Genomic DNA, 15333 nt, shown 5'->3' with positions numbered 1-15333 from the left:
ATATGTAAACATTTGTCCCACATCTGTGGAAATATGATATGCTTCTCCACTTGATGTCAAAAAATGGAAAGAAACCGGGCATCAGTAGGGTAGGGGCATTGAAGAACCCATACTTCTCAATACTTCTCCATGATACCGCTTATTTCCACATGCAACTGTGGGTGAAGGCAATGGTACACTGTAAAATCAAGAATGTACTTTAAATTGGCAATGGGCCTGACGATTTCCTGTTTCATATCGCAGTGCATTCCTTTGCAAACTCTCTAGGGTATTTCATACACTTCACACCTGCTAGATGACTCTCTTCACTTATCACCAAGATCAGCTGTGCCGCATACGTAAAACAAGGTGACAGTAGACCCCTACATGCCCCTCACACGGGTTAGCAGCGAATTCCCCACCCACCCCTGGAACGCCTGCACCATTTCCTAGTTTTTGTGATTCATCCCGCTTTTCAGGTAGCTCCAATCAATGCCTCTTCTGCCAGATAGACATGGCTCCTCCCCTGCCTTTCTATTCTCCCAACTAATCTGGGAAACTTCCTGGAGAGACAGCAGTAGGCTAAAGGGGATGCCCCAGGCTGTGAACTGAGAATTACCTATTAGTAGTTTAGAAGGAGCTGACTTTTTAAAAGGAACTCCCTAACTCTGTGTGGCAAATCCAAAAATGGAAAGAGAACCAAACCACCTTACCAGGCAAATATACCATCCAGCATTCCACACTGAGACTCCAGATAATCTACAATGAGGCAAAAGACTACGGACCTAGAAAGAAGCCCCCTGTGTCACCAATACTGAAAAGCTAAGGAAAGTCCTGGGGGTCCCAGGAGATCCCTCCCCCTGCAGAAGCACAGACCACACCTCCTACCAGGTCCTATTCACAAAATACTCCAGAGGTAGGATGAAAGGCAACCATGACACCCATCTGGCCTAGAGGCTGTCCCTCCACATGCTCCACGGTGGTGATTAAAGCCACTGCCCTCCATCCCTTCCCCACCTGCCACGGATGTGAGGTTTCATTAATGTGCACTTGGGGTTTTAGGGTCCCGAGATGAAAAGGGGGCCAGATGTGAAAGTTATTATTTTGTTCAAAGTGCACTGGTCTCCTAACATCTGTGGACATGTTCACCACATACCACTTACAATAAGCAAACAGGGCCAAATGCCAAAACATTCAGGTTTGGATTTTTCAAAGTCTCAGAGATCCACCCTATGTGTTCAGGCTATGATTAAATACGTGTTCCTGGGAAAAGGTAATGCACAGAACAACTAATCTTGGAACTAGGACTTGCAAGGAGCAGCCCGAACAGGAAAGGGATGTGTGAGGCAGGAAAGAGTCTGATCGCTGTCAGTGTGAAGTATAGGGAGGGGGGCTGTCGGGACATGTAGACGCTCCCCGCAAAGCCTCACAGGCTCACAAGTGGGGCTTTGGGGAGGTGACTGGATCATGGGGACATGATACTCGTTAGTGGATTCTTCCACTGATATGTGTACAGCCCAATGTGATATTAGGAGGAGAAGCCTGGTCCACACACGGTGGTCACTACAGGCGGGACTGGGTCTCCCTCCCTCCTCCCTGGACCTCTTCCTCCTTCCTGACTGCCTCGCCATAAGCAGGCCTCCTCTCCCACACCTCTATGCCATGCCGCCCTGCCGTTGAGCCAGCCGACTACGGACGGAAACCTCTACAAACCGTGAGCCAAAATGAACCTCTCCTCCTTTAAGTTGTGCACGCTGGGTTTGTGTCTGTGATGAGAAAGTGACTCAGATTAAGTGTTTTCCCACCTGGAAAGTAAAAGAAACACTGAGTTGCAGAGAAGTCTAATTATCTTTAGCTGTTTTCCAGCCACCCTTGATCTTGCTGTAGACTTCATCAGCTAACTGCCCTCCAACAGTGACAATCCTTTTTCTCACCAACTGGAGAGATTTGTGCCTACAGAAACTGAAATAAATTGATGAATGAAGACTCAAGAACACCAGCGGGATCGAGCTGTGCATCCAATAACAGAATTCAAACAATGTTCGGACACAAACACAATGCGAAAGGGTGGTCGAACTGAGGAAGCTGCCGGGCCTATCTTGGCCACCAGACCTGCGAAGGAGCCTATGAAGGCCTAAGTGTAATGCCGGGTTTCCATCGCACCAAGACTGTCTCCGACAAGCCCCCTGTGCCTGCATCTTGACTCCTCCACCCCAGCTCTTCCACTCGGCAATGCAGAGCTAAGTGCTGTGGTCTCCATGGTGATCTTCCCACTACGCAGGCCCAGCCTTCTGCCCTCTGTTACTGAAAGAGCCAGGCCATCCTTGCTACACCACCCATGCTTGGTGCCTTCGTAAGCCCTCCATTCAAAAGCTCAACACCCAGCCCTTTCCTCCTTCACTGCTCTCCACCAGCAATCGCTGGGAGTTTGAAACCAGCCTGGACTACAGAGTGAGTTCCAGGTCAGCCTCAACTACATAGTGAGACCCTGTCTCAAAAAACGAAAAAAAAGAAGTGTAAAAAGAATGATCATAATTGAGTTAAAGAAAAAAAAAGTGTCATACTTTTAGTATCTGTTTCTGAGAACGCTTTTGACAAATGAAATTAGACATAGCTTGGTTTTAGTGGTATACATAAACAAAACTCATCTCTAACACCATTGGGTTTTTTTCCAAGCACTTCCAAAGATTTATAAATTCTGACATGTAAAACGCGATCTGAATATTTTCTTTTGTCTCCATCAAATAAAACACATCTGCGGGACTTCAGTGTCCCTTCCAGTGCACACTTCGCTTGTGCCCCCCACCACGGATCCCACTAATTCACGAGCAGCATGAGGGGAGCCCCCACTCATGGCTGCTGTACACACCAAGTGTTGAAAACACTGCCCAGTGATGGACGCATTTCCAACATGCAACGGAGCAACCAACAAAGAGCACGACAGATTTTACAACAAAGATCTACAAGGTTCCAGACATGGGAGTAGAAATGAATTAAAGTAAGTATCCATTCTCAATCACTGTACGTCTCAAAATCTACATGCTAATGGTTAAACAAAAGTCACAAAAATAGGGTGGGAGTGTACTGTGTGGTACAGTGCTTACCTAGCATGGGCAAGACCTTGGATTTTAATCAATACTACTGCCCAAAAACTTACAAAGACAAAACGGGGGTGCACAAAAATTAAAAATGTAGCTATCTCCAGTAAATACATGAAAAAATGTTCTGCATCACTGACCACTGAAGCAATGCAAATTAAAACAATATTAAGATTCTATCTCACTGCCAGAAAGAACAGCTACCATCAAGAAATAAACCAATAATAAATGCTGGTGAGGGCGTGTGGGAAAAGGAACCCTTTTTCATTGTCAGTAGAAGTGTAAATCGATACAACCACTATGGAAATCAGGGCGGAGATCCCACCAAAAAAATAGAAATTCCATCTGACCCAGCTATTCCCCTTTGGGGTGTCTTCCCAAAAGAGTTGAAAGCATCATACCACAGTGAGGTATGTTCACCTATGTTTATAGCAGCACAGTTCATAAATCTAAATCTTGGAAGCAGCCCGCATGCATATCAACAGATGAACGGATAAAGAAACTGTGGTTCACTACTTCTTTTATGTGTGTGTGGTATTTACACACAATGGAGCACTACTCTGCTGTTAAGAAAAAAAAACTTGAAGCAGTTGTAGGAAAATGGATGCACCTTGAGGCAATGTTATAGTTTAGGAGGAAGGACTGGGACATGACAGTCAGTAGGTAGAGTCTTTGACTTAGTATAACAAAAACGACCTAAGTGTGATTGTGGTTATAGTTGTACAACTCTGCCGATGTGCTGAAATCTATCGAATCTTCCATTTAAGTTGTGAATTGGGTGGCATGTACATTTTCCATTCAATAAAGTTGTTCTAGTTTTTTTTTGTTTTTTTAATGTGGGCATCTTGAGTGAGAAAGGCCTATCTCTTAGAAAAGGAGAACTTATCACTGTAAGCCAGAGCACAGGCCTTAGCTCACACAGCTCCAAGGACCTTCGGCCATAATTCCCAGAGAAACACAAGGAAAGATGATAAAAACCATGCCCAAAGAGCCCAGTTGCCTTTTAAGAAATGATTCTCCAGAATAATCTATTTCTCAGCATTTTCCAAAATCAAAATGCATTTCTGGTTTGGAAGACCCTAAACTACTCAGGACTGAGACTCCCCAAATACTGTATGCAAACCAGCTTTAAAAACCAAACCTATGCCGAGTGTCATAGCTCACAGTTGTAATCCCTATACTCTGAAGGCTGAAGCAGGAAGACCGCAAGTTCAAATCCAGCCTACCCTGGCCAACTGAGCAACTTAGAGAAACTGTGTCTCCAAATGAGAAAGGGCTAGGGATATAGCTCACTGCAAATGCCCTGAGGGTTCAATCACCAGGTATGAAAAATAAAGAAATCTAAAGGCCTTTGCAATGTTCCTCCCGTCTTCAAGGGTACTCCAGCCTTTACCAGAGAGTCTCAGGGTCTCAGGCTCCCTCCCCTCCCCAATTTGTGAGTGAAAAAGAAAGCTGAAGAGGAAGCCCTGCGTGTGAGTTTCTGTTCTGATTCCAACTAGTAGGTGTGAGAGGCAGACGTGAGCTCCTGGGTCACCTGGCAGCGCTCAGGCGGGCTCTCTGGCTTTCTCTGAACCCAACCCAGACGGCCAAGTACAATGTGTTCCGTCTAAGTACTGCAGAAGAGCAGGCCTGCGCTCCTGTGCCCCCCTCATTGGGCCAGCAACAACAGTGGTGCATTTCCCCCTTTTGTTTAATTTCTCAACTGCAGAAAATTATATGCAGATCCTATGTTTTCTTTCATTTCCATTTTTATCCTATATGAAACCTCCTATTCCTAGAGTAAAAAGAAAAGATAACAGCGCAAAATTGGACAGTCACGCATGATTTTAGAGACACCATGAAAAAGTAAGATCCAGGCACAGCACCTGAGTCTCAAAGACAGAATAGGTAATGTAACACCACCACCATAATACCAGGCTAAAAGTTGGGTCTTGCTGCATAGTAGCTGTATTACAGGTCTGCACACTAAGCTGGAGAGAAACTTCTAGGTGTCACAAGGACCCTGAGGACGTGAGTCTGTCCTGAGCAATTGATGCACCCAAAGTCAGAGTTGGGAAGGTCCCCAGACAAAAAAATTGAGTCTCTTTGGGGCGTGGGGGAGAGGAGTTGCTGAGGATTGAATCCAGGACTTTCACACTGAGCTTCCTCCTTGGTCTTTTTTATGTTTTCTTTTGAGACAGGATCTTACAAAGTCACTAAGGTGCCCAGACTGCACTCAACTTACAGAAGGTTCTCCTCCTGCCTCAGCCTCCCAGAGTGCTACGACTACATGTGTGCACCACCACACCCAGCACTGACATCCATCTTGACCCCCTGTATGCTTTCAGATTTCATGGAAAACCAACTCGCAATAATGATAATCATTTTATTTAAACGTAAGTGACTGAGATTATAGGTATTCTCACTTATCTCATTAATTCTTTTTTAACTAAAAAGAGAAAAACCCACTCTGCCCTGAATAGGAGCAATTTCCAGGAGAAGCAACACAACCACCCAAAAGAAAATGTCCAAACCACCAAAAGGGAGCTGAAGAAAACTCCCATGCTCACATTCATGCTGTTTATATGGCCATAAAAATCATCTCCAGTGACATACAAAACATCCAGTTGGTTGGATCTTTTCAGGACTAAATGGCCCATCAGGTTATCTACACAAAGTAGTTTCCTCTGAAGCTGAGAAAAATCAGAGCAGAAATACTGTGCTTTGAGTCAACATTGCTCATCTGTACCCCACTCTTAAAAGGAAATGAATAGGGCCAGGGATTTTGCTCAGTGGTTCCACCACCTGCCTCACAAGCACCAGGCCCCAAGTTCGATTCCCGGTACGAAAAAGAAAAAAAAAAAAGGAAACGAATTGAGGTGCTCCTTGACTTACCATGGCATTACTTCCTGATTAAATCCATTGAGTGTTGTAAATATGGCAAATCAAAAATGCACTAAGTCAGGTGGCCACCCTGACCTCTCTCTGTACCCTTTTCCTCAGACATCAAGCTGGCATCAGTATAACTCTCTGATGATCATGAGGCTTCAGCGTGTGAATTCACCCTGAGCACTCAGAACTGTGCCCGCAGCAGTAAGCTCTCGATGACCAACAGAAAAATTACTGAGAATGTCAGTGTTAAGAAGTTCCCACCACCAGCCCTTACAGCCAACAGCCAGAGCCCTGGATCTTCAAAGTTACCAGACTCCTGGTTTCCGCCCTCACTTGCTTCCCTTGTGACTCCGTACAGTCTGTCATTTCTTCCGTTCCACTCTGTTGGCTCCTGGAACAAGGGTGAGCTGAAGGACATATCTCAGCAAAATGAACGAGTTGTTGTTGAATGAATAAAGCAACAAACTGGCCAACTTCCCCCTGATCCCCCCAAAAATTAATATGAAGCACAGCGACTATGTGTCACTGTTAACCTGAATATATTATCTGAATTTGGCCTGTTGGGGTGGCAATAAGTACATTAAAGAAAGAAGAGCTACGGTTACTACCCCAAGGCTAGGATCAGGAAAGCTTTCCTGGGAGTTTTGCGGCTCCCAGTTTCTGGCTGGGGTTGAACTCCAGGTTTGGTTTGCAGGTAGCAGTCGCAGCTCCCTCCTCTAGTGGGCGCTGGAGAGCAGCACCGGAAGTCCCACCCGATGCTCTCACACTGTCAGGTCTCACTGTTTCCTTCAGGGGTTCTGCTGCCCTCCTGCGCTCCCTGCCTGGGCGCCCTGCTTCATTAGCTTGCGGTCCTTCTTGCTATCAAAGCCTTCCGCCCTCATTACACAGGCTGCCTCTGTTTGAACAGCAGAGAATTGTGCTGATAGGGGCGCCACATGCTTTCTCTCAGGGGTTTCAGGCACCTTCACCTGAGCCTCCAGCATAGCTAAGCCAGACCTCTGGCACAGCAGGAATTCTTTTCCAGCTCTGGAAGGAATGATCTATAGCCCCATCAGTCCTTTCACTATCCCCACACAGTTCATTCACATTTCCCATAAGAAAACCAAACTGTGAGGTGCATCAATTAGAAGAAGCAGAGAGAGACAAGGCTGTGCTTTGGGCAAACTGGCTTCGTCCCAAGCTAAACACATTTATGTAAATGTGACTCCATGACTGCCCAACCCGCATATGTACCAGGGCACCCAGCTTTTCTGGGGTTAAGCTTTTGTTTACCCAATGTCAAGTGGGTATTTCCCAGGCAGCCTCTCCTCCTCCTGTGGAGACTGGCTGCAAACACCCCCAACCCCCTACCCAGGCAACCAAATGTGGCATCAAAGGAGCCCTGGGATGGCCATCTGTCCCTGCCACACCAGAGTTTACGCAGTGTGGGCAGGAGAGGGATGGGCCAGGGCAGGGTGTGCGGCAGTATCAGACCCACAGCACCGGCATCTCAGGCTGTACAAACCATGGAGCAGGACAGTCAGAGAGAGACACCCTTCTAGCCAGAGGGTCTCCTGCTTCTGACAGAGAAGAAACACGATTTAACTTTCTCGCAGGTGTTCAGAGAACCACCTGGCACATTCACCTGTGGGTGAGCATCTGAGATCAAAGTGAGAGCCCCAATCTTGTAACTTTTCAAACATTACCCACCCTCCAAAACAGCAGTGTCTACCCATGGTATTTCAGGTAATAATGACTAAGGAATCCATAAAACACTAAGAGGAATTGGCCAACACAGGAAAGGTATAGGTTAGAAATGAAGCCAAGGGTCTCTGAATTCTAGAGTTAATACATCCTCCTCTGTCTATATCCAGAATTGAAGGTCATGGGCTCAGAAGTCAGATATAATGCATATCAAAGCCCAAGGCAGTGCCAGTATGGTGGGATTTCAGTCAAGCCACTTGGGTCCCATCAACAGGACTTCAGGATGAGAACCACAAATGGCAGGGGGTGGAACGTTCAGTCACATGCAGCCAGCCCTCCACCACCACAGCTGCAAGCATCCATTCAACCAACCACACCTAGATTACACTGGCACTGAACAGACTCATTTGTCTTATCATTTTGCAGTACACTATTCAACATGACAACTACTTACATCATATTCACACTGTATTAGGTATTATGAGCAACCTAGAGTTGATTTAAAGTCTCTGGAGGATGTGTGTAGGTTGTACAGAAAGACTATACCAAATGATATAAGGAACTTCGACTTCTGGAGATGTTGAGAAAGTCTTGGAGCCAACTCTCCCAGGTACTAAGAGAGAGTACTTAGTACTATATTCTTCTAGAGAGTACTTAGAAGGATGCCAGATATACAGTAGGCACTCAGTGTATGTAGTTTCTTCTCTTCACATTCTTAGCCCCAGGCTAGCCTCCTTCCCATGCCCTAGAATGGCAGGCAAAGTGTGTCCCAGGGGACAAAGGCAATGTGAGATCGCTGTGGACTGTGGCCCATCACCAGCTAAAACGTCACACCCAGTACTCTGCCGGTATGCCCATTATCCCTCAAAGAGTGGGGAGAGGGTTACCCCACAAGCTTCTCCTTCCGTGTGCATGGAACCTGTCCAAACATAGTCCCAAGCACTGGACGAGGATCCTCACTGCTCACCCTATAAATCTGCTCCAGTCCCCCAGGGGGAGATGGCTAGCCACCGCGCTCAAAGCCAAGAGATGATACATCCATGCTAAGATTCAGCTTGAAGGGCTGCAGTGAGAAAGGACACACGGGCACACATCAGGATGGACACCCAACTTTCAGATCTGCTCCTTGCTCACTTTTCTCACTCTGGCTCCTAAACCACAATTAGCCCCCTTCATTCAAAGAGCTGCAGAAGAACAACCTTGACATTTCTGTGGCTGGTTCTGACCAGGTTTTACCTGATCTCCAAAGAACTCCTAAACACTTGCCTTGCCAGATGGCACAATCGTGGTTCCTGAAGACTGACAACGCTGCTGGGGTAGGGGACATAGGGAAGACAGCATCTGACAGGTGAGCCGGGTTCTGCAGATCGAGGGACAGTGGGCTGGGATGGACTTGAGCTGAACTTCAGGAGGAGACAAACCTGAATCAGCCCAGAGCTGGTGGAAGGCTGTTCTAGGGGAGAACCCAGCAAGGACACCAGCTCTGGGACAGGACCCAGGGAGGCTGCTTCCCAAGGCAGTCCAGCCACTGATTGTTCAAACGTTACACTGACAGCCAAGGACGGGCAGTCCCACAGTGGAGGAACACCCCAGGGAACACTGTTAAAGGACGGCCCTGGTGCTAGGTCACCGGGGTTCAGATTTTCCTAGCTTTGCCTACTTCCCAACTCTGTTGCTCTGGACACCTTAATGTTTTAGTTTATTTTGGTTTTGGATGGAGCATTTTGCTTCAGTTTCGTTTTGTCTTATTTTGTTTCAGTGGTGGTGGGGGGGATGGGGATCAAACTTGGAGCCTTCACACTGAGCTACATCCTCAACCCTTTTTATCTTTTATTTTGAGACAATGTCTCATCAAAGCACGACTCAAACTTGTAATCTTCCTGCCTCAGCTTTCCCAACTGCTGGATTACAGCCGTGGCTACTACACTCAGCTTGCGGAGTGGACAAGGTATTTAAGACAGAGTGGACAAGCTGTGTTATCTTATGCCTTAGGATTTCCAGAGAAAACCACCAGGAATGAGGAGGAGCAGGACCTTGGAGGGACAGAAGCCACATGGGGCCTTGCGGAGGCAGGACAGGGAATCCTGAGAGCTATCCTGGAATAAGATGACCTGGAGCAGAGGGACTGCCCAACACTTGGTCAAAGGGGACCCAACCCCTCAGGGCAGCCCTCCAACAAGGAAGTGGGGTGACAGCCCCAGGGATAATGAATTTGCAAGAAAGAAAAGGATCCCAGAGCATTGGACAGAAGGCAGACAGCAAGTGCAGCAAAGGGTTAATCAGCATTTTCCTTATTCTGCTCTGGAAAAGAGCACTTAACCCAGTTATGATCACAGAGTGACGAAAGAGAGCTGTCTAGCAGCCTCTGGGAACAATTGGGGAGGAGTAGCGCAGGCTGTGCTCCAGATTCTGGCAGGGAGGAGCTACAGGAAAGACAGGAGGAACAAGTCGCAGCCAGACAGGAGCAAGACACAAGTCGGGAGGAACAAGAGGGGGCCCGGAATGCTGGGTAGGAAATCTGGAGGCCTCCGAGATGCCTGTGCTTCTGCTGCCTCCTGTTTACTTCCAAGTCCAGACCAAGCAGAATTCTACCAAAACCTGGTCGATGTGAAAAATAATGAGCCCTGAATGCACCACTGACGAGGCTGCGAGGACAGGTTCCGGGGAGAAGGGCAAAATGGGAAGGAACAACAGCAACTCCCTACAGCGAGAGAGAATAGCTCTTCAGTCTATGTCGTTCTTTCCTGTGAAGTAGATGAGGATGGCACGGGAGCCCCACTCGTCCTCACTCACAGAAGGGAAGGTGAAGGGCACGTTTTACCCCTCGGTCTTCTCTGGCAAAAGCCTCATGCACGATCCCACAGTAAGTCCCCAAACAAGCAGGTTCTCAGACCAAGTTTCTCCCTCTGGAGCCAAATCCATTCTCTTCCCCTTTCCTAGAATCCAGAGGCAGGCAAACAGAAGTCAAGGATACAAAGGTAGAAGATTTTCCTCTCAAGTCTCTGAAACAATAAAACCATAGCAACTACCCAAAGAATGGGGCCTGAAAGCATCAGAAGGTTCCCAGGGAGCCAGTTTGAAAACCTCAGGTTGCAACTGGAGAGAACCAGCAGCGCTCTTCCCACCAAGATAGCCGTCACTGCTAATGAGCTTCCTGCCCCAAAAGGGAGGTACATCAGGTAGGACCCTAATATGACAAAGACTTTAAAAACGTAACTCCTCCTTCCCCAGGCTTCTGCCAATGCCACACTTACCCCATTCCAAACAGAAGTGGCTTTGTCAAGACGTCCAAAGATGCCATTGGTCGGAGGTGTTCATAATCTAGGGGAGGGGCTGGGTGTCAGAGGGTCACACCCCATGGCATAACCTTCCTCCTCCACGTTCTGGGGTCTAGAAAGGTGGGTCTCAGTCCACAGTGATTCTACCTAGAAGAGCAGACATGGAAAAAACCATAGGTTTTGTGCTCATTTTTTTATATACTTTTAGTAACAGCATGAGACAACACAACTTTGCGTGTTGTAGACACTCAGTACTTCAGTAGTTGGGGCTGTATTCGCATTTGGATAAGCAATTTCTATTTTAATACTCAAAGAGGCATTTACCAGCCCTCACGCTCTGCCAGGGCTTTGGGGGGAGCACCTGCGCTGATCACCGTGGCCCACTCAAATCCCCTCATTTATGGAAACACCAGTGCATGTGACTCCAAGGCACTCAGAACAAAATCTCCTAAATCCACACCAAACCATTCAACAAATACAACTTTCCAAGAGTGGTAACCTCTTCCCCAAACTTGTGCCAAATGCAAGCCATCTGCAAGCTATGTAATACTCGTTCACAAGCCCTGGGAGAGGCAGCATTGCGGAATACCTATGGAAACTATACCTCTTTGTTCTTCACTGCCATAAAAGCAGCATCTAGAACAAAGCAGAACCTGGCCAGGCCGACCAAGGACAGCTCACCAATCTCTCTTCAGGAAAATAACGTCTCACAAATGAGGCCCGTTCACTACACTAATGAGGCTCGCTTCCAGAGTGAAGCAGTGAGCAGCTCCAGCACTGTCCCATAAAGCAAAAGCCACCTCTTCCCATAAACACATACATATAAATGAGTTAGGCACAAATAAATAGGAATGGATTATGCATACATTCCCCCAGAGCCTTGTCACTTGACAAACCCAAGAGAGACCAAATGGCTGACTGATGGGTGACTGTTCTATTCCTCAGAGAAGAAATGTTAGCCAAGCAGTCTCCTCTGCCCTGTGCTTCTTTATTTTCCCTTCTTGGCTCCAACAGTGCATATAGTACCAAGAGACTGATACTTCCACAGTCTTTGGAAAAGTCTTAAGTGTTGTATTTAAGGGAAGGGGGGCCGGGGAGGGGAAGGGGAACCAGAGGGAGAGGGAGGAAGAGACAGAAGAAAGGGAAGGGAAGGGGAGAAAAGATAAAAAATGGAGGGAGGAAGGGAAATTAAAAAATGGAAACAAGAAAAGGAAGAAGGAGAAAGAAAAAAAGAACAGTGTGATGGACTTCAAGGAGGTAAGATGAGCTGGGGGAAAAAATCCTAGAAAAGTAAGCTAAAAATCAGATAGCTAAAACTACACAGCCAGGTTACCATCCATCGACCAGGAAAATGAGATGAAGACACAGACAGTAACCTGAACCTCAGTGAAGACAGAACAAATGGGAAAGTAAGAGGCAAGACATACTCCACACTACGAGGTATTAAGCTCCCGCTTTATGGCGCACTTCACGATGGGACCCTACCTGGATTCACAGCTCCATCTCACCACAGCCCCCACGAGCAGTTTTCGGTACCTCCAACCTCACAGCTCGGGAAACAGAGGTCTGGCAACTTTCCCAAGGCCACACAGCTAACAGCAGCAGAGGAAGAACGTCAAAGTCATAGAGTCCTGATGACAGCACTCTTGGTGTTATCCTGCCACATCCTCTGAAAGCAGTTGTTCTAAGACTTCAAAATGCTCAGGCTCATGCATTAAACATGAACCAAAATGAAATGTTCTTCCCCAGTCATTACAGCAAATCTGCTCTTCTCTTGCACAAGGTAAATGTGTACTGCTGAGTGGGACGAATGCGCCTACCATTCACATGAAATTACCAGTGAGTCGTACGCATATTCCAGTTAGATGTTTCTAAGACAGCTTCCCAGGATGTGCCCCAGCAAACACACAAATGTACCTCAAACTACTCTGCCCAATATGTGTGACGCTGATGAATAGAAAGAATGGGGAAAGCATCAAAGACACAGAGGTAACACATAATGTTTTTCTCCTCCCAGCTAAGAGATTCACTTGCTTATTATTTGTTCCATAAGAAATTTTTTTTAATGCATACAAACTCAAGGAAGAAGATGGGCTTTGTGCTTCAACTGAAATACAAAGTTAGTTCCTCCAGAAGACAACAAAATTGATAATATATTAGCCAATGATCAAGGCACATGACCAAGGGATGGTGGTGCACAGCTGTGATCCCAGCTACTCAGCAGGCTGAGGCACTGCCATTTGAGCCCATTTTTGATAAAAGCAAGAGACCTTATTCCACAATTAAAAAGTGTAAAAGATGTAGCTCAGTAGGAAAGCTCTGGGTTCAATTTCCAGTACCACAAAAAGAAAGAAAAAAAAAAGATGGAAGGGAGGGAGGAAGGAAAAGAAGACACATAAGTCACATGCCTGAGGTAAAGCACTAGACCAGCAATGTGAGGCCTGGGTTCCATACTCAGTACTGGGGGAAAAAAAAAGGGGGGGGGGAAGCAGATGGAAGGAAATGGAGAAGGAAAGAACAGAAGCAAGATTAGTCCATGCAGGAATAAAACTGAAAACATTTGTACAGGTGCTGTGGTCCTTTAAAATATTCTAAGAGGGTATTATACACAACTTTATCTCAGTAAATGTAAAGCTGTATACAAAATGGGAAAACTCCTTCACAAATCAGTGACTACAGCAAAACAATGTAAGCTGGGCTCAGTGGCTCTTGCCTGTAATCCCAGCCACTTGAGAGGCTAAGGCAGTAGGATTGCAAGTTCAAGGCCACTCTAGGCAACTGAAGGAGACCCTGCCTCAACAGACAACATAGAAAGGATGGTGGTGTGGGTCAGAAATACATCACTTGTCTAGCATGAGCGAGGCCTGGGGTTCAACCCTCTGAACCACAAATAATGACAGGAATACAAGCTGGGTGTGGTGGCTGCTGTCTGTAATCCCAGCACTAGTGAGGCAGAAGGCGGAGGACTGCTGAGGGTTCGAGGCTAGCCTGAGCTACATGATGAGCTCAAGGCCAGCCTGAACTACAAAGTGAGACCCTGTCTCAAACAAACAACAACAAAATAATAATACGAATACAGTACTACCAATAATTTTAGTCACCCTATGTCTATCAAACAACTGAATGTACAAGTTTTATTTTAAAAAGAATATAAACAGCTGAAACTAAACCAGATTATCTACTAGGAGGAGAGGGGGAGACCAAATGGTCTCTTCTGCCCGCACTGTGGTCCTGTGGTAGAATTAACCCCAATTTAAATGTCTGCGTGGTATCTCCAAATGGTCCCAAGTGACAATGTCTAAAAACCTTCTGTCTGTGAATCACATATTCTCCTTTCCCTAGCTAAGGGTTATTGTTCCGTAAAACCCGTGTACTAGCAGATTCACTGGCCGGGTCATGAGATCCAGTCCGCTGTCTTTCCTGTTGAGTGAGTGGGGGTGGGAAGTAGCTCCAAGTTCACATCCACCTCACCTGCCAGGTGCTTGCTTACTGGGGCTCTGGAAGGTGTGGCAGCCCCAGATCCAGCAACCTGCTCTCTCCTGGGACATGTATGGTTTGGTTTAAGAACAATTTACATGTGTATCTGTCCCTTCAAGGAAGCAGGAGAGTCACAGCAAGCTAAGGGCAGCGCAGCAACCGGTCTCCTTACCAGGTCGGAGTGGAGCGCAGGTACGGAAAGAGCCAGGAGGCCCCACTCTGACATCCAGAGAAAGATAAAACCGGCTAACATCTCCTCCTACTCCCCCTCCGCCAAGAACTACGAGAGAGACACTTGTTAAATCAATATCTGATTTCCTACAAACGTCCTAAGAGCCAGGCATTACTTCACGTTCATTTCTTGCCCTAAAAGTAAGGCAAATCTCCAAAAGTGTTTATGAAGGATTAAATGACAAAAAACAAAATCCTGGTCCCAATTCCTGCTGCTACTGACCAGATAAGAAATAAAGGAACCCAGGGGACAGTTATCCCCAAAGCCTCCATCTGACCCCCACACCTCGAGCAAAGACCACACACGCCACAGGAATCCCCGCGCCAGCTGGAGCGCGCTGAAAGGGTGTTCATGAGAAACTCAGTTTGGACCGAGTTATTCCACAGCTAGGACCCCAACCCCCACCACCCTCCAAACTTCCTCTCCACACCCTACCTGAAATCGACTTAGGCAATCAAGACCAGACCAGACGTAACAGGGGCTGCAAAGACTGACAGCTTCAAAAAAAAAAAAGTTCCAGACACGCAAATAACACCTCCTAGGCCAGGAGGCCCAGAGATGGACTAGCTCATTCAAATGCAAAATTAAACCCGGACTTCAAGGCCTCTCTCCAGACTTTGCATTGTGTTCCCGGGAACTTTTCTCACCTGAGCCCCAAGCTTCTCCGGTGTGTCCACTACAAGGACTTTGACCTGCAAACGACCCCCCCCCCCCC

General features: G+C 46.9%; 1 protein-coding gene across 12 annotated transcripts in view; it reads right to left on the bottom strand.

Annotated features, from left to right (window-relative positions):
• Nucleotides 1-15333, bottom strand: part of Tiam1 (TIAM Rac1 associated GEF 1) — a 401135-nt gene that overhangs the window by 180113 nt on the left and 205689 nt on the right. For 10 of the 12 annotated variants that reach the window (XM_033755948.1, XM_010608608.2, XM_033755949.1 and 7 more), the window contains one exon: nt 10886-11056. The exons of the other annotated variants lie outside the window; for them this stretch is intronic. The gene's annotated coding sequence lies outside the window, so the exon portion shown is untranslated. The remainder of the gene's footprint in view (nt 1-10885; nt 11057-15333) is intronic. 12 annotated transcript variants of the gene reach the window in all.

Source organism: Fukomys damarensis, unplaced genomic scaffold, assembly GCF_012274545.1.
Source record: "Fukomys damarensis isolate Sample0158 unplaced genomic scaffold, DMR_v1.0_HiC HiC_scaffold_24, whole genome shotgun sequence".
Taxonomy (NCBI): Eukaryota; Metazoa; Chordata; class Mammalia; order Rodentia; family Bathyergidae; genus Fukomys; species Fukomys damarensis.
The sequence above is the reverse complement of the archived record's forward strand: the minus strand, read 5'-3'. Positions and strand labels throughout refer to the sequence as shown.